General features: G+C 46.2%; 1 protein-coding gene across 4 annotated transcripts in view; it reads left to right on the top strand.

The window, feature by feature from the left end:
• The window catches only part of RPP40 (ribonuclease P/MRP subunit p40), an 872,477-nt gene that overhangs the window by 695,642 nt on the left and 158,885 nt on the right, over positions 1-17,950 (top strand). Inside the window, exon 8 of one of the 4 annotated variants that reach the window (XR_011274227.1) lies at positions 11,087-11,153. The exons of the other annotated variants lie outside the window; for them this stretch is intronic. The gene's annotated coding sequence lies outside the window, so the exon portion shown is untranslated. The remainder of the gene's footprint in view (positions 1-11,086; positions 11,154-17,950) is intronic. 4 annotated transcript variants of the gene reach the window in all.

The following is a 17,950-nucleotide window of genomic DNA, read 5'->3' as shown; positions in this document are numbered from 1 at the left end:
CTGCATCAGGTAAGTGCACCAAAACACCTTCCTTTATGAGCCTGGCGCCTATGGCGCCAGGACTGATGTGCAACATGAGCCTGGCGCCAAAGGAGCCAGGGCAGAGTCCAAAGAGCCCCTATAAGGGGCCGCTGGGCTTTTACCCGGGGGCATGATGCCTGCTCCCGGGGGTGCTGGGCCTGGCCTGGTGCTCCGGGGGTAGGCATCATGACAAAGTATTTGTCACCTGCCGAATGGGATGCATTCCGCCAGCAGATGATGCCGATTTTCGAATCGCAAGGCACAGTTCCGTCCGCGCCTTTGAAAGAAACCGGCAGGGAACGGGCTCGGTCCACCACTCACATGCCTTCGGGCTCGGGAGGTCGTTGCGATCATCGGGAGCCGTTGAGGTCCCGCTCGGACAAGGGAGATAGCCGTGCCAGGTCCAGGTCCCGGTCCTCGATGCCATCGAGACTGTCGAAACCTGTGAAGTCTTCGAAGAAGGCGTCGACACCATCGGCGCCGTGTCCGTTGAGGGACTCACTCGGGGATCTGCCCTCGAAGAATTTGTCCGCAGCGCCTTGGTCGACAGCGACGCCGATTCCCTCGGTGCCCTCGACGCCGTTTGTGGAGGATTTGCCGGAGGTGCCTCGGAGGGCTGTGGAACCTCTGAGGAAGGCTCTCAGTAAGTCAGTGAGGCCTGTTTTTTTAGCCCTACTCTGTTTCTCCTCCCAGATTGGATTTGTTCCAACCTTTGGAGTATATTTCAGAGGTGGAGGAAGGGTCAGTTGAGGAGATGGCTGTGCCTCCTGATGTCCCTGATGACCTTATGTGGGGGCACGGTCAGATGGAGGAACTCCGTCAGTCCTTGCATGACGCCAGTGGTCTTCACACCTTTACGGAGGTGGAGTTTGGCAGGCCTGAGCCTGGGGCGCATGCCGAATCCTCCTATAGGCGTCTCATGTCAAGGGTGACTGAATACTTGGGGTGTTTTGCTCCACCTGTTGATTTCAATCAGGATGATCTGACGGACATCCTGGACCAAGGGCCTCCCACTGACCCAGTGTTGCCGTTTCACATGGCTTTGCAAAGGAGGGTGGCGGCGGTTTGGACTGCACTGGAGAGTCTCCCAGCCAGTAGTGACCCCTGCTACTTATCGACGCACCCTACTCCGAAGAGTTTGGTAGTGCAGGCGGCTACGGCCCCCTCGAAGCAGGCTGCGTACCCTACCATCCCTCCTGATAGGGACGATAAGCATTTTGATGGTTGGGCGAAGAAGGTATTTTCATCTGGGGGTATGGCGTTGAAGTGGGCCAACTCCACTTGTACCTTGGCGAGATTCACTTACACTCTGTGGAACTGTGCATCTCTGAAGGCTGAGCATATTCCCGAGAGGAAGAATGGGATGGTTTTCTAGTCCTCGTGCAAGACGGCAAGGATGCCATGTGCGAATCCGGTCAGTCGGGTTTGGACACGGCAGACTGTGTCAGCTGGTCCATGGCTGCGAGCACCGTGATACGAAGGTTTGCGTGGTTGCGTAAGTCTGGGTTTGCTCCTGATGTGCAATCCTGGCTTCTGAACATGCCCTTTGATGGAGTTCATCTGTTTGGCAGCAAGGCTGACGAGAGCCTTGAGAGGTTGCAGACCTCCAAAGCTGCAGCAAGTCTTTGAGCGCTGCAGTACGCCAACCCCCGCCTTTTCGTCCTAGGGGACAGGAATGGAGGGGAGGTTCCTTTCGGTACTACTCATCCTTTGGTAGATCGAGGGGAGCTGCCAGTCAAAGGGGCCACCGTAGGAGTACCCGGGGTGGAAAGCAAGGTACTCGGGGTGCCAAAGCCGCACGGGCAGTTGCCTCTTTGCCCTCAGGCACTGCGAAAGGCCACGTCCGCTCAGTCATGAGGCCATGTCCCATGGTTCACCGGTGGGGGGCACACTTGTGCAGCATCTTGGAGAATGGCGGGCCATTACATCAGATGAGTGGGTTCTGGAGATCACAGCCCATGGCTACTGTCTTCCCTTCCGGCAGAGGCCTCACAACAATCCACCGGGGAAGCTCTCTTTGAAGCATCCAGATCCGCTCCTTACGCAGGAAATCCTATCCCTGCTGGAGAAAGGCGCCATAGAACTGGTGCCTGTAGCGGAGAGGAACAAGGGATGGTATTCCCCTTATTTTTTTATCCCGAAAAAAGACAGGGGATTGAGACCCATCATGGAGTTGCGTTGGTTGAACAAGTTCAAGATGGTAACTCTTTCTCAAGTCCTCCAGGCCCTTCATTTTCAAGATTCGTTGGTGTCTCTCGACCTCAAGGATGCTTACTTTCATGTGCCAATTCATCCCAAGCACAGGAAGTACCAGAGGTTCGCAGTTGGCGACTCGCATTTTCAGTTTCGGGTCCTGCCGTTCGGATTGACCTCCGCCGAGGGTCTTCACCAAGCTGATGGTGGTGGTGGCAGCGTATCTCAGGAAAGGGGGGATTCACGTCTACTCCTACCTGGACGATTGGCTGATGAGGGCGCGCTCTCCCGAGCAAGCCCTGGATCTTCTGTCAGTCACCTGCCACTCCCTTCACAAACTGGGCTTCTCCCTCAATTTAAAGAAGTCACATTTGACACCTACCCAGCGGCTCCAATACATCAGAGCAGTGCTCGACACATCCCTGGGGCAGTGTTCGCCTCCCCAGGTGAGGGCTCATCACATTCTGCAGATGGTGGACCAGTGTCAACGTGCCCAGAGTCTCCCGCCGTTTGAGTTCTTGAGGTTGCTCGGCCCCATGGCCTCCTGCATTTTCCTGGTGCCAGAGGCCAGGCTGCGGATGAGTTCTCTGCAGTGGGCTCTCAAGATGGTCGCAGTTCTCTGGCAGGATGTCAGATCCCGTTCAGATTCCGACCTCGGTCGCCCAGGATCTTCTATGGTGGGCCGTCAAAGGCAATCTGATGAAGGGTGCACCATTTTGACAACCATGGCCAGAGGTGACTATCGTGACGGGCGCATCCCTTACGGGTTGGGGAGCTCATGCCAACGAGTTGACAGCCAGCGGTCGTTGGTCTCCGTCAGAGTCCAAGCTCCACATCAATTTGTTAGAGCTGAGGGCTGTCAGGCTAGCCCTAAAGGCTTTTCTGGCGTCTTTGCGGTGGAAGAATGTCCTGATTATGACAGACAATAAGCACTACCTCAACAAAAAAGGGGGAGCAGGGTCACTCCCGTTGTGCATTGAGGCGATGCAGCTCTGGATCTGGGCCATCCAGCAGGAAATTTCGATCTCGGCAGTTCATCTGGCCGGAGACGAAAACACGGCGGCGGACACCCTGAGCAGGCAGAGCACGGTCTCTCACTAGTGGGAGCTGGCGCAGGAAGTTCTTTTGGAGATCTTCGCCCTTTGGGGAACCCCACAAGTGGATCTCTTTGCCACCAGTGTCAACCGGAAGTGCGAGAGATTCTACTCGCGGGAATTTCCTTCAAGAGGACCCTTAGGGGATGCGTTTGTAGTGGAGTGGTCCTTCCCACTGCTGTATGCGTTTCCTCCAGTCCCCGTCATTCCGCAAGTGTTGCGGAGGTTACGGAGGTTCGGTTCCCGAATGATCCTCATTGCTCCGGCATGGGCCAGGAGAGCGTGGTACCCGGACCTTCTAGACATGTCAATCTGCCCTCCACACCATCTTCCCTATCGAGACGATCTGCTCTCACGGGACGGGGGTCGGGTTCTCCATCCAGAGGTCAAGTCTCTCAGCGTTCATGTTTGGTATCTGAAAGGTGGAGGTATAAGGATTGGGACCTCCCCGAAGACGTGATGGAGATGTTGCTTTCAGCCAGAAGGCCCGCAACGAAATCCCTATACCGTTGCTGTTGGAGAAAGGTCTGTGACAGGTGCAGGGTACAGAATGTGGATCCTTTCCAATGTTCCATTCCTTTGGTTTTGTCTTTTTTGCTTTCCTTAGCCCACAAGGGCCTGCAAGTGGGTACCATTAAGGGTTACCTGGCGGTGCTGTCCATATTTAAGAGCTCATCTGAGGAATGTTCTTATTTTAAGATTCCTTTAATTTCTCAGTTTCTAAAAGGGCTAACTAATGTGTTTCCACCGTCGCCTTTCCAGGTCCCGGGATGGGATTTTAATTTGGTTTTAAAGTCCCTAATGGGAGCTCCGTTTGAGCCCTTACATTCTTGTCCGTTACGACTGTAGTCCTTTAAAACTGTGCTTTTGGTTGCGGTTACTTCCGCTCGCAGAGTGAGTTGCAGGCACTTTCCGCCAAGCTACCCTTTACTGTTTTCCATAAGGACAGAGTTGTCCTGCGGGTACGGCCTTCTTTTCTTCCGAAGGTTGTGTCGGAATTCCATTTGAGCCAGAAGGTGATTCTTCCAATGTTTTATCCTCCTCCACATCCTGGCAAGGAAGAGGAGAGGCTCCATAGGTTGAGCCCTAGGAGAGCTTTGAGTTTCTATCTTTCACGGATGTCCCGAGTAAGAGTGGACGATCAGCTCTTTGTTGGTTATGCTGGAAGGCGCTTGGTTCAGGCTGTTTGCAAACAGACCTTGTCCAGCTGGATCATTTTGACGATCTCTGAGTGTTAACGTTTGGCCGGAAAGGACCATCTGGTAGGCTTACAGGCTCACTCTACTAGGGGTGTGGCTGCCTACACTGCTCTACAGATGGGTGTTCCTATTCGCAATATTTGCGAAGCAGCCACATGGGCCTCTGCCCATACTTTTGTAAGACATTATTCCTTAGACTCCATCCATGGACAGGATTTGGCCTTTGGCAAGGCAGTCCTCTATTCAGCCATTTGATTGGGCATTCTAAAATTCTAAATTCTTTCCCACCTCCATAAGTTGGTACTGCTTTGGGAGTCTGTCCATAGATGTGGAATACGTCAGAGGACACAATCCCCTCGAAGAACAAGTTACTTACCTTATCGATGGGATGTTCCTCTGACGTATTCCACATCGAACCCTCCCAGCCTGCCCCTCTACAGAATTTCTTATGCGATTGCAGCTTATGTTTCCGCAAGGTTTTCTGTAGTCATACTGGCAGGAGATTTGTGCCACACGTTCTGGGAAAAAACTACAACTGAGGCTACGGGCGCCGTGCTTCCTATATATAACATCCGGTGACGCTGAGCCTCGACGGACGCCCTTGAGGGACAACGAATCGACGTCATCGACGCAGGACGCCCTCTGCCGAAATTTTCCGAAGCAGCACAGCTGTGGTCATTACAAGCCGTAGATGTGGAATACGTCGGAGGAACATCCCATCGAAAGAACGTTACCAGATGAGGTAAGTAACTTGTTCTTTTCCTGGTTAAAGGCGTAGGAAGTGTAGTCTGAGATAATTTCCCATACCGCATCGAAACAGAACAGTTCCGTTATCTGGGTATTCGGATCAATCACAATTAATCTCACAGAATATATAGTCAAGAACCTGCACCCAATCGTGGATAGATTCACAGAGGATGTACGACATGGGATTTAGCTTCACTAATTCTACTAGGGAGAGTAGCACTGTTTAAAATGTTGTCCCTACCTCGCTTTTTATACATTCTACCAAACGAACACACCACTCCACATTTCAGTCGTAGAAGTCCATAAAATCGATAGCATTCTCAGAAAGCTCCTGTGGGGGAGGACAACCATGAATACCATTACAAACGCTTCAACGCTCCATCTGGGAGGGCGGTATAGGGTTGCCACGCTTGCAGACATACTATTGGGCTAGGCAGATGGCGGTGGTAAACGACATGCTACATGGAGACAAAGATCTACCCCACATCAGAGCAAGGATATCTGCATTGCGGGGATTGTCCCCATTTGGAAGCCTCTATCATATATTGAAACCACCACTCCCTCGCACTATGGCAGCGCATACGACAACAATTTGGACAGAAACACATAAACATATCGGGTGGGATAAAAAAGTTACACCAATACAAACGCTATGGGGGAACAGAAATCTGCCCGAAGTGGGCAAATTCCCGGCGTGGGCGAGTTGGGAATCAACAGGAATAACCAAGTTCGGGGATGTAATTGCGGATGGCAGACTCGCATCCTTTGAGGACCTAGCTGTTTGATTCAGTCTTCCTAACACTGAGTGGTACCGATGCATACAATTGAAACACGCAATACAAGCACATCTCCCCGTGCTCTCCGACATGCCTGATTGTACACCCCTAGAGAGGAACATCGTCCTCGAACGCGTTGTGACTAAAGTCACTTCTGTTATGTATAATGCCATATCCTCCTTTGCAGCGCCTGAACTTTGCAACCTGAAACGAAAATGGGAAGGGGATATTGGTCCGATATTGCCTGAGGACTGGGTCACAATCCTGATGTACCCACGAGAGACAGCCATTTCAGCGAGGCTCAGTCTCATACAACTTAAAATGTAACACAGAGTGTACTATCCGAGAACGGCTCTCTATAGCTGGGACAGAGCCCCGCTGTTTACGCAAAGAAGGTACTTTCTTTCACATAATATGGGAATGTCCCCGGATTCAGGAGTACCGGCAGCATTGCTGTGACAAGCTATCAGCGGTTTTGGGTCCCACCATCCCTACAGACCCCAGACTGATGCTATCGTGCGTCGAGGAAGAGGGAGAAATTACACAACTTGAAAGATTGTTCTTCTGAACATCCACAGGACTGATAAAAAGAAACATAGCAAAACTGTGGGGATCCAATGTAATCACGCAATATGAACAATGGGTAACAGATGTGGACATTTGCATATCAATGGAGCAGCGTATCTACACTGCTAGAGGACGCCCTGAGAAAGCTCGAAAAATTTGGCAGAGATGGTAAGACACACAATAAACAGCTAATCCTTATGTAATAAACTATATGAGAAAGTAATGTGCAGAGGAAATAAAACAATGTACTGTGACTAGCGATGATGATGGATCTGGGTCCTTTTGTTATTGTTAATTTATCAAGCATTCAGTGTTTTGTTTCTATGTTATGTAATGCTTAATGTCTAAAATCAATATAAATGTGATATAAAAAAATGATTTTCAATGTTTTAAAAATGTAACTGGGGTCTAACTCGTCACATGATGATGCCCAACAAGGCTGAAACATGTCTGGGGATGCTTATGTCTTGTGCAGAAGGGATGTGACCTTTCAGTTCAGGCTGGACTGCCCCTTTCGGGGTGGGACCAAGCCTAATTTGCAAATGGACTTTCCCCTTCTGTAAAGGCTTGGCAGGCGAAGAACGATGATCTGGAGGGTTGCCCAGAGCAATGTCAGAGGTTAAGATTTATTCTAAACCTTCCAGCCATTACCTTTTTATTTTGCTATAGTAAAATGACTACTCCCAAAACTCTCCAATGTGGGACTGGGAAAAATCAGAACTCCACAAAACCCCTTCAAGATCTAAAGAACCTATGAAACCCGAATCAACCCTTAAAGACCAGTTAATGGGTTACTTTAGAGAGACCAATCAAACCAATCGATCTCTTCCGACACTGGCAAAAGAAAATCAATGGAATATACAAGAGTTCTTGGAAATATCTCATCCCTGTTCTCTCCCAGGTCTTAACAACGAAGAACCTGGACAAAGAACAGGCATATACACCTCGCATAGGGGAAGGGTATGTGAGAAATTGAAGGTGTCTCACTCGCCAATGCACAGGGATCTGTCATCCTGGTGGCCAGGACAAGACCATTGCGTTTGTAGCCAGTTGCTGGTGGTGGACCAGTGCAGGAGGATCACCTGGATGAGGTCCTCGGGGAGTGGAAGCGGGACACCGGAGGGTGAGATGCGGTATCCCCTTCCTTATAACACCTTTCCCCCATTATACCAAGTAGGATACCTAGGAACTCAACCCCCCAAACCCATTTCCTGACACAAACACTTTGAGAGAAAACGGACTAACACCTGAGCTGTTAACCTGACATTTCCCAACACAAGGGTCAGGCACTTACTGATAATTACACACACCTAACTTCCATCACATTTCCCCACACCTAACTTCCATCACATTTCCCCACACGGATTAAAGGAGGAGCACGAAAGCACACTCTGAGCAAGGCAAAACACACGAGGAAGCAGCAGTTCCGAGATGGCAGTTTAATACCAGGAGAAAGACGGCAAGACCAGAAAAAGTTGCAAGGAGGAAATTGCCCTTGGCCTTCTTTGGGAGGAAAACCGATACTTTCATGAGCCCTCGAGAATAAGAAACATAAGACCGGGAATTAAAGCTGAAGACAGGTGCATTGTATGTGTGAGGTACCCGGGGCTCTCCTGCATCGATAGCGGAGGCGGGGAAGATTGATTGCAGCTGTGATACTGTTCTTGGCTCCCACAACAAAGCAGCGCCAGTAAAGTCAGCACATCCGGTGAGTCTGAGAGACTGATAGCAGACCGATCTGTGTTAGGACCAAGGTTGCAAGCGACAACTTTGTATAAAGAGAACTGCTTGTGAGGCATTGGCGATGAGCGACGCGAGTATAATTGGAACCAAAGAAGTAATTTAACTTTGTGATTGAACTTTGGGATGCAACCCAAGATACCATATTCAGAGTGGTCCGGCACCACGTGGGTGTTCATTCGAAGTTCTCTGTTGGGTATCCAACTGAGAGTGTAAAATTGTGAACTGTGAAATCGAAGTGGTCCTGCAATGGTTCAAGCCAACCCCTGTGCACATTTCGAAAATCTTCGATGGCCAATAGGAACAGTAATTGGTCCCAGCCCGGCTGAGGGAGACTAATTGTGTAAAAGGGATCTGAGCCCGACTGAGGGGATATGGGGTGAACTGTGAGTAACCCAAGAAAAGATATACAAACTGTAATCAGTCTGAGCCCGGCTGAGGTAGACAAATTGTGGTAGAAAAGGGAGCTGAGCCCGACTGAGGGGAATCTCGGGTGAACTGTGAGTCATCCGAAAAAGGATCGTAGTACAAAAGGGATCTGAGTCTGGCTGAGGGGCATCTGAAGAGTGACTCGCTGTACTTGGATACTTGGAAAGGAACTTTTCATTTATTTGATACATCAGGCCCTCTGGATCAAGAGACGTTTGATATCTTAAGAGACGTGCATAAAAGATGCTTGCTTGTAATGCCTGATGCTTGTAATGGAACTGTGTCCTTGTGCTGAAGAAGCCCAAGAGTGTTCTATGCTTGAGTGGACCAGCTTGTGCCGTGCTGAAAGCGTGGGGCAGGGAGGACGACGGCTTGAACATCCTGACTTATCATTTTGTGAACACTTCTTGCTTTTTCATGAACATTACCCCACACTATACGTAACTTGGCGGTAATGATTGCCAATAGGTTGTTTAGTATAGATCCTTTTATTTTGACGAGACTCCATTAGGACTGCATTATTATTTGATGTTCGTAGCTTGCTCCCATCTTAGATTTAGGTTTAGATAGGCGTTTATAAATGCCTGTATAGTCTCAACCTCGCACTGATTAATGACACTGGTATGAGGCACGAGAGCCATCTTACAGTGTATTTGAATGGCAGCAAGTGCAAGCTGGCTTGCACCTGAGAGATGCGTTCAAATGTCTGCAGTTTCGAATCTCTCCTTTTGGAAGGCGTGTCATCAAATAGTCAGGTCTGGACAGATAACAGCTATTGACATCTGTTTGGGCAAGATCAGCAAAAAAACAGCCTGGACTTTACAGTGAAAATTCAAAACGGTTAATAACTGTTTCTGCATCGTTAGGTGAAAGAAATAATTCTTCACGACTGCTACCACTTGGCGAGCCATGTGCAGTTTAGTGACCATTAACACCCCAAGATGTTTGAACACAGCTATCAAAAAAGGATCCTGGCCAAGTTGGGGTGGCCAGATGTTTGAAGGCCAATGTTCCAAAGCTCCCAGCTAGCATATTTTCATTTTTGAGGGATTTAATTTAAAATAATGTCGTTCCATCCATTTGTTTATTTGCACCATGCTGTTACAGAAACTGTGTACAAGTGATGTTTTGTGCTAGATCGCAATAATGGATATTGCTACCATCTTTTAACAAGACTATTGAAATAAAATGGTACCTTTTTAACTGGTTCTCTAAGGCTAATCTAAGTTGATGCTTTGAAAATTCATTTCTGCATCTGTTTTCCATGTTTCATTAAAATGCTGTTAAAGGGCGGCGTAGTCGGTGTAAACCCCTTTTTTCTCTAAAACAGTCATATGTTGCAATGAAAAAGGGAAAGCCACTCTCCCTGCAATACTTATGCCTTGGTACGTTTCTTTTTAATACATTTATTTGCTTTCGTTAATAACATTTCTCAAATAAAGTAGCTGACACAGTAATTTAAGTATTTGTATTACATGTCATTGTAGAATACACCACTGTTAATGCAAATCTGCTATTCAATATCCGTAACAAAGTACAGTGTGGTGACAAGGAATCAAGAGACTGACCAAGTGGTGCTATGATGGTTTCCATAGACTTTTATTCAACATAAAAATACACCTATGTCCTTAAGTCTAATGGGGTATTCCTACCTAAACTAAAGAAACTCTGGTGCTTGTCAGTAAGTCTGTGCAAGTCAAAATCAAAAGGTACTGTCCCAGTCAAAAGGGCTCCTACCCTCTATCCTTGTCACTATAACAACTCATATAAAGTTTTTTTACTGCTCATAACCCAGGAGAATCATTCCCTTCTCCTGGTTGTAAAGTGTCCCAAAGATGCACAGGTTGTTCAAAACAAAAGTTCAGCAAAAGTTACAGGCTTCTTTAAACCCAAAAAACGAAACAAAACAGTTCTATAGGATCATCATGGGGCTAGGAGAATGACTCTCTTCTCCTAGGTGGCTCCCCAATGTCTTTCACAGTTCTCAGCAATACTTGTAATTTCCTTACAGTGGTTTTCACTGACTTAACTTTCTTTATGTTCTTTATTCTGACCCCACTGGGAGGACGAAGATGCTCCCTGAGTCCCTCCCGACTCTCAGCACCACACTCTTGTGGAGCTGCCCAGGGAATTGTGTTACAAAATGGTTCACTAGTCTGTTGACCTATTTACTGTTTACTTGATTTCTTCACATTCACAGTCTCCGATGTTCTCGGTTCACTGAATGTTACCGGGCTCTTTTCTGACACGGAAGGATTGGAGTCTCCGTTTTTTTATTAAAGAGAAGACAAAGACAAGGATTTTCTTCTTATTTTGACAGGGAGTGTTGACCCCATGGATTGAAGGGACTGGACTCTTGGCAGGATCTGGTGTCGACCAATCATAAGGTTTGCAAATGCTTTTTCATTTTTTTTTCTTTATTTAACGTGATTTAAACGGTTATACAATCAACAACCTTTAACCACAAATAAAACCCTTTTTGCAAAAAGAAAAGAAGAACACTATTAAACCAAGAAATAAAAAGACATTCAGCAGTTACAGGCCAACTTTTCCTGAATAAAAATTAGAAATTTCACCAAAGCCAGAGTTATTGAAATCTTTTTGCCTGATAGTAGGATCTTCCACTATAAGTCCTTACATCTATGACCATACTTATTAATCACATCTGAAAATTAAAGCTCTCTTTGGTTTGACAAGGTCTCACAATCCATCACCATCCTTGAATCATCCTCTTTACACAGTCTACAGACCTAAGAATCCGATTCACTGGCTCTTTGCTCAGTAGTCTTTTTCGTTTTTATTAGATTCAAACTAAATCTAAAGAATTGGTCTCTAAAGAACCAATGAGGAACGCATTGCAGATAGTTCGGCAGTGAGTATGGTTTCCGGCTTTCCTCCATTGGTTTCCCATAGGATCTATATCGCTGTCTGTCTTCCTCTGTTCTAAACCAGTCCTGTGAGTATAGTTTCTTTTTAATTTTAGCCGGGTTAAGAATTAGGGTTTCTAATGATTCCCTCAAGTTCAGAAGAAGAGTGTGACACTTTGCTTCCCACTGTATCAGCCCAGGTTCTTTATGTTCTGCCAAAGCTTTCTTCAAAGAAAAAAGCCACCCTTTGGCAACTCATCAATGCATTTCCTATAAAAAAAAAGATATAGTTTTCCACTCCACCACTGCCGCCAGAGAAGTAAGGCCCAATTCCATTCTGACAGCTTGTATAGGGGTACTTTTGGTTAATTTCAATGTCCTTTTCCAGACTATCCTTTCGATCTTTGGCCGGTTCTTCATGTCAAAGTTCAAAGAGGTTTCTGCCCCATATGTTAAGATTGGAATGACGTTGGATCTATAGAACTTAATCAAAGGAATTAGAGAAAAGCCACAATAGCGCTTAAGTAGAACCTTCCCTAAGCCTTACAAGTTTGGAGCTTTCTTTGTTAAAGCTTCATACCTTGGTGCATCAATCGTGCTAGTATTCAAACAAATTCCTAAATAGGTAAGGGACTGAACAACAGGAATCTTCTCGCCCATCAGATTCCAATTCAACCTTTTCGCTCTTACTTGGCTGCAATTACAGTGGCGTTCACAGATTAAGTGCTCTGCTTGGCGATACATTCTCCATGTGAGAGCGGTATGGAGACCATATGTCCTTAGGCCATGCAGATGCTGTGACAGTTTGTTTGAAGTTTACCTCATTGTCATTCACAATCTCCATTGCGTGATACCTCCACTGGATCTTTTTATGGCGTTGTAGCCAATTGTGATAATACTGCCAAATGTTTTGTCTTTGAATTGTTGCTGTTATCGAATATTCATATTTTAGTGCCTTAAATTGTTGATTCTTAAGCCTCTTTTGCTAAACCACCAAATCATCATAAGCATGTCGATGTAATGGCATTACCTGGTCAAACCGTGTAGACCTCACCTCAAAAATGTTAAAAAGGCTCAGGTAATCAATTGTTTGTACTGCCCCATCGGTTGGTAATTCCTAACAGAGGTATTTAAACAGTCAATTAAGGTATTCAACTTTTGTGGGGGGATTTTTATTCGATTCCTCACCATTGAAACTTACATTTTTGTAAGGTTGGTATAGTTGATAGTGTTTTCGACTGGCATCAGAGAGGCAGAGAGTAGAGGCAGAGAGTAGATTATGGTCACTGTCTTCCATATGCTCAACTGACATCCTATTTGTTTGCGAGACTATCGCACTTGAGATACATATGTAGTCCAGCACTTGACCTCCTTGGTTGTTTTTCCTTGTAATCTTCGCGGGGTTGTCACCAATGGTATTACCATTAAGAATAAACAAGTATTTTGCTTCAATAGTTGATTTCCACCTGTTACCCCATTTTTCTGCCCCTTTTGCGGTAATAGAGTCGCACCGCGTTTGTTGAAGCACACAGAGTTTGTCACCGCATATCACAAACCAAGCATCCGGCCATTTTAAGGAACAGTCATCGATCCAATTTTCCACCTGCTCTGGGAAATTGTGACTCATCATGCTTGCAGGATTCCAGTAGAGGTTAAAGATAATAATTGTTTTAGCAACATTTATCTTATTCAATATCATTTTCCCCACTAGAATTTGGATATGGGATGTCGGGGATAGTTCTTCCAATAGCACAAACTGTAACTGGTGTTACGCTCACCTGGCTCCAACGGGGGCGTCAATCGGACCCAGACAGCTGCGACCTCCTCCAACGTAAAGCGTAGTGCAGAGATGACAGACTGGACTGGACCGCCTAATCTCATCTGCTTGACCCGTAGAAGTATTCTCCTGCAAGTGGAGAAAGGGATTTAGCCACCCGTGGATTCTAGTAATGGCACCCACTGTTCTCCCCACTAATCACCACCGATATTCACTTTCAGTAAGCTCACCTTATGTTTTTAAATGATGAGCTCTCCATCCTGCGTGGAATGCAGGGGCGCGTAGATACCAGTTACTTCACTGGTTTGAAGGCGTTGGAAGAGTTCAGGATGAATATTCACTCTGAGGTTCCAGGCGAGAACCCGTAAGTATAAAGTTCAAAGAGTTCAATATGTCCGATGTTCACTCTTGTACATTCCTTTCTTGTGTTGCAACTGGATCCAAGGGAAGATTGTCTTGTGGCAGCTGATGGTGTTCAGGTAAGAGTCTGTATTACCCAACACTGTCCGCTAAAAGATGCGTGTATTTAAATTGCTGGTTTCTCTCTCCTTACAGGTGCGGCGTAAGAAGTTGCGGTTTGTTACAAAATAATGCCTCTGGTTGTTAATCAGGTAAGTCTATGGTGGAGAGGTTGTATTTGTTGGCTCTCTCGGCTCACCTTATGTTTCTTTTGTCCCCTAGATGGTGGAATTCGGTGAAGAAAATGATGGAGGCTGCGCCAGATCGAAAAATGCTGTGAGGACTGGTGAGTATGGCGCGGCGCTGCAGCTGGCGATGTGACGCGTGTAGAATAATGTCCTATTCAAGTTTGAAGACGTGATGGATCCGGAATTCAGGTAAGGATTGAAATAATATCTGTATTCTAACCTTTCTTCTATTGCTAGGAGCTCTGGATTCGAGAAGGGCGTGGCTGAAGACTGGATGATGACTGCAGGCACGGTGAGCGTTACGCTGCTGGATGCAGAATAACACGAAGCATGTGCTGCTGTTTGGGCGTGGTTTAAATAGCGTCCAAAGTAGTTCCAGGTAAGAAGTCCCTAGAACCACACCCGAGTAAAAAATAGTCCCTGTAGTAAAATAGTCCCATCCAGGCCTCATGTTGGCTTGGATTCATTTACAGCATGGTCTGCATGAGGAAAGTAAAGTCTATGATAGGCGCCAGGACTGATTTCTATTATGAGCCTGGCGCCTAAGGCGCCAGGACTGAACCCACACAGCCCCCAGCTGGGGCTGCTGGGGATTTATTAAATATCTGGATGCCTGCAACCAGGGCTGATGAGCTTGATCCGGATGCCCCGGGGGCAGGCATCATGACAACTGGTTTTTAATTGGAATGAGGAGCCCTGACATAGGGCTTCCTTTGTCCTCTTTGACCGCCGGATTTAGATGACAAGAATTAGGATCTCGTAGCCAAGTTTCCTGGAAACATAATATATCATGCTCCTTGATCTTGTCTCTCCCGTAGATAAAGAGATGAGTGAAGCCCCTAGTATTCCAAGATGCAACCGTTAGAGGCTTTAGAGCAGTAGTAGCCACGACCTATGGCATTTTGATCCTATCTGCCACTAGGCCCATCAGCCACTTCCAATTTTCTTCCGTTCCATTTGCTTTCAACCTGTGATCATCCTTTCTCGGCGACCTTCTGTATCTGTCTGAGCGCTTAGTATATGGACTTTGTCTGGCGTGTACATGATGCAAGCCTTCTCTTTCTTCCCTCCTAAAATTCCTCCTATCAACATTTCTCCTTTGGCTCAAAGATCTATCTACAACAGGTCATTTTGGTGACCACCTACGTTGATTACTTATCCTTGATGATCGTTTATAATTATGGTTATCCCTTGTAGGAACAAAAATTGCTTTTGTTAGACGTGGTGGAATTTGCTGTTCTGTGAGATCAAAGCCCAATAATCTTAATTGGGTAACTTCTTGTTTTAGCAGTTGGGTTATTAGCGGTGTTGTAGGGTAGATGAGTACTCTATCTGACGGTAATCATCTACGAATTTAACTATAGCCAAATCATTAGAAGTAAGAGGCCTTAGTGAGGGCACATGATGAAGTAGTCTTATGACATTAGCTCTATTGAGAATCAAGCCGTCCAATTCCGGCATAATCCGTTCCAACAATAGGCCGTCCTGACAATTAATTTTTTTAGACCTCTCCGGACACTGTTTTTTCTCTCGTACTTCTCTCTCCTCCTTGTTTTGTTTTATCCTCGTGTTTATTTGAATAACGTGGAGGTTTTAGAGGCGAGATTCAATATGGCTCCTATTGGCTGTAACAGACTTCTTTTCTCCCCCCTTTTGGTTCTCTTGTATGGTGGAGGCTGGCATTGGCATATCTGCCACCTTCAAGTAATTTTGAGCACGAGAGGGCCCCTTGCTTCCCCCTACTTTTAGTGAGCCCAATATGTTTTCATATTCTTAGAGATGATTTTTCGGGGACTGATGAATACCGTCTGATTGCCAGAGTACATATGGAGTCTTGCTTTTCATCAGTGGCATTCGATCTTTCTCCAACTGACTCTTCGCTGGTCGCCCTTCAATATGTAAAAGAAGTGGGCCCTTTGGTTTCCCATTACAATTTGTTTTTTTGTTTAAAACCTTGGAATCATTTAGTTACTCAACATCGGTGGAGACCTCTTCAATAGACACCTCTTCATCTTCCTCCACGCTATCAACCCCAACTGAATACGTTGATAGGTCCAATAAATCAATTGAGGCAGAACCAATTTTTTTGTTTCACCGTTGTGATTGATCCCTCATAGCTATAAAATCTTGAGGATTACAAACTACGCCCGCTTGTGTTGCTCTCCAGCTGGTAACTATTAGAGGAACCAATCGAAAGAGATTGAAGCTTTGAACGTTTTGCAGAATTTGTATTGGGTCTCTTCTTTCCTCTTTTCATTTTTATTGGCCGTGGCCATTTTATGACTCATAAACTTCTTAACCACCCCAGCTTTCTGCTTAGTGGCTAGCCTCTGATTATTTGATTTTTGGGTAGATGGAATCTCCAGAGGTCGATTGAGAGGCCAAAACCTTTTTAGTTTGGTCTTTTTTAGATTTCACCAGACCATTATCTAGTTTGTGTTCTGTCCTTACAGTAACTTTGGTGAAGATTGGAGATAATTGTTTTTGAGATTTGGGAGGTCGGCAGTGCTGGTCCATTAACTTGCCCCTCTGTTCTTCCAATTCCCCAACAGTTCCTTGAGCTTGATGACCAATATGTATTGGGTCGGTTGAACCAGACGAAGAAATTGCTTTAGAAATTAGGGAAACGGCTGTATCCTTTGCCAAACCATTTCCCCCCTCACGGACTGCACGGTTTCTGGCAGATGACACTCCGTAATAGCAAAAGGGTTACTGATTATTTCCACTGGTATCTGACTCGGCCCCTTAAAATCTACTGAGTCTAGGCGTCTTGAAAGTCGTTGACTTGCTCTCTCTTTAATCAGGGGGTCTAAGATTGAGGTGAAGTAAAGCTGCAACCTTAGCTTGGCTTGCATCAATATATTTTTGAATAGCAGTGGCAAAAGCTTCCACAAAGATCACTTTAGAAGTCAACATGGCCAGGACAGTTGTTTGATCCTGTAGTTGGTCTGCTACTTGTTCATGCAATTTCATGAAAGGCACCAAAATTGATGTTAATTTTGTGATTAGTGTAAAATCATTGTCCGATTTTGTCACACTGCCTTTCTCAACCCCCAGACCCACATTATCCACCTTCTCAGTTTGTATGGAGGCTTCATCCCGTGAGATGTTATTTTTTGAGGGGGTCTGACCAGTTACTCTCATGAATTTTTGAGCATCACCACCCAGATGTGAACCAACTCGCTCAGTGGCTGCAGGGAGCCGGATCTCGCCTTGTTTACTTTGAATGCCGGTAGATGTAGATACTCCTTGGTTTCCTTCCCCCAAATTCGAATTTGAGGACAACGGAAGACAGTTCGATAAATAATTAGGTGCCCTTCTTGTTTTTCCAACGATGATGCAGACTCCAGCAAAAGTTGATCTGGTACCTCCATTCCCATCCTTCCCCCAAATCTAGCCACACCCGAATAGAATGGGCGACTATTAGGGGAACAATATTTGTCATCTGAGTTAAGCCTCAGACTTGAAAGACCTCCTGGCTTCCAAATCGTTTTTTCTGGAAGGTGGTACGGCATGGCATACTGTTTTCTCAGTGGATTATAGCACGCTTTCACTTTACCACCTGCCGTCAGTCAGTGGTTTGTTGCACGTGAGTTGGCCCCTATTCCATCCTGAACAGACACTCCTGAGATATAGGACCTCGATCCCTCCGTCCCCAGCCCTTTCTACATAGGAGGTGGCGAAGTTACAAGAGTACTAAACTCCCCAGGGCTTTTATTTGCATTAGGAGTCAGGCAGGCTACAGGGTTCATCAACAGCTCCCCTTGATTTTGACAATGATTTACATGCTCTGAATGAGGAACATAATTCGGTGAAACAGTAACAGTCAGTAAGCTTTCGGGTATAATATCTGTAAGTAGCTTGACTTCTTCCTCTACAGTGCCCTTACCCAT

This window comes from Ambystoma mexicanum, chromosome 5p (assembly GCF_040938575.1).
Source record: "Ambystoma mexicanum isolate Mex_15411 chromosome 5p, UKY_AmexF1_1, whole genome shotgun sequence".
In the NCBI taxonomy this organism is placed as follows: domain Eukaryota; kingdom Metazoa; phylum Chordata; class Amphibia; order Caudata; family Ambystomatidae; genus Ambystoma; species Ambystoma mexicanum.
The sequence above is the reverse complement of the archived record's forward strand: the minus strand, read 5'-3'. Positions and strand labels throughout refer to the sequence as shown.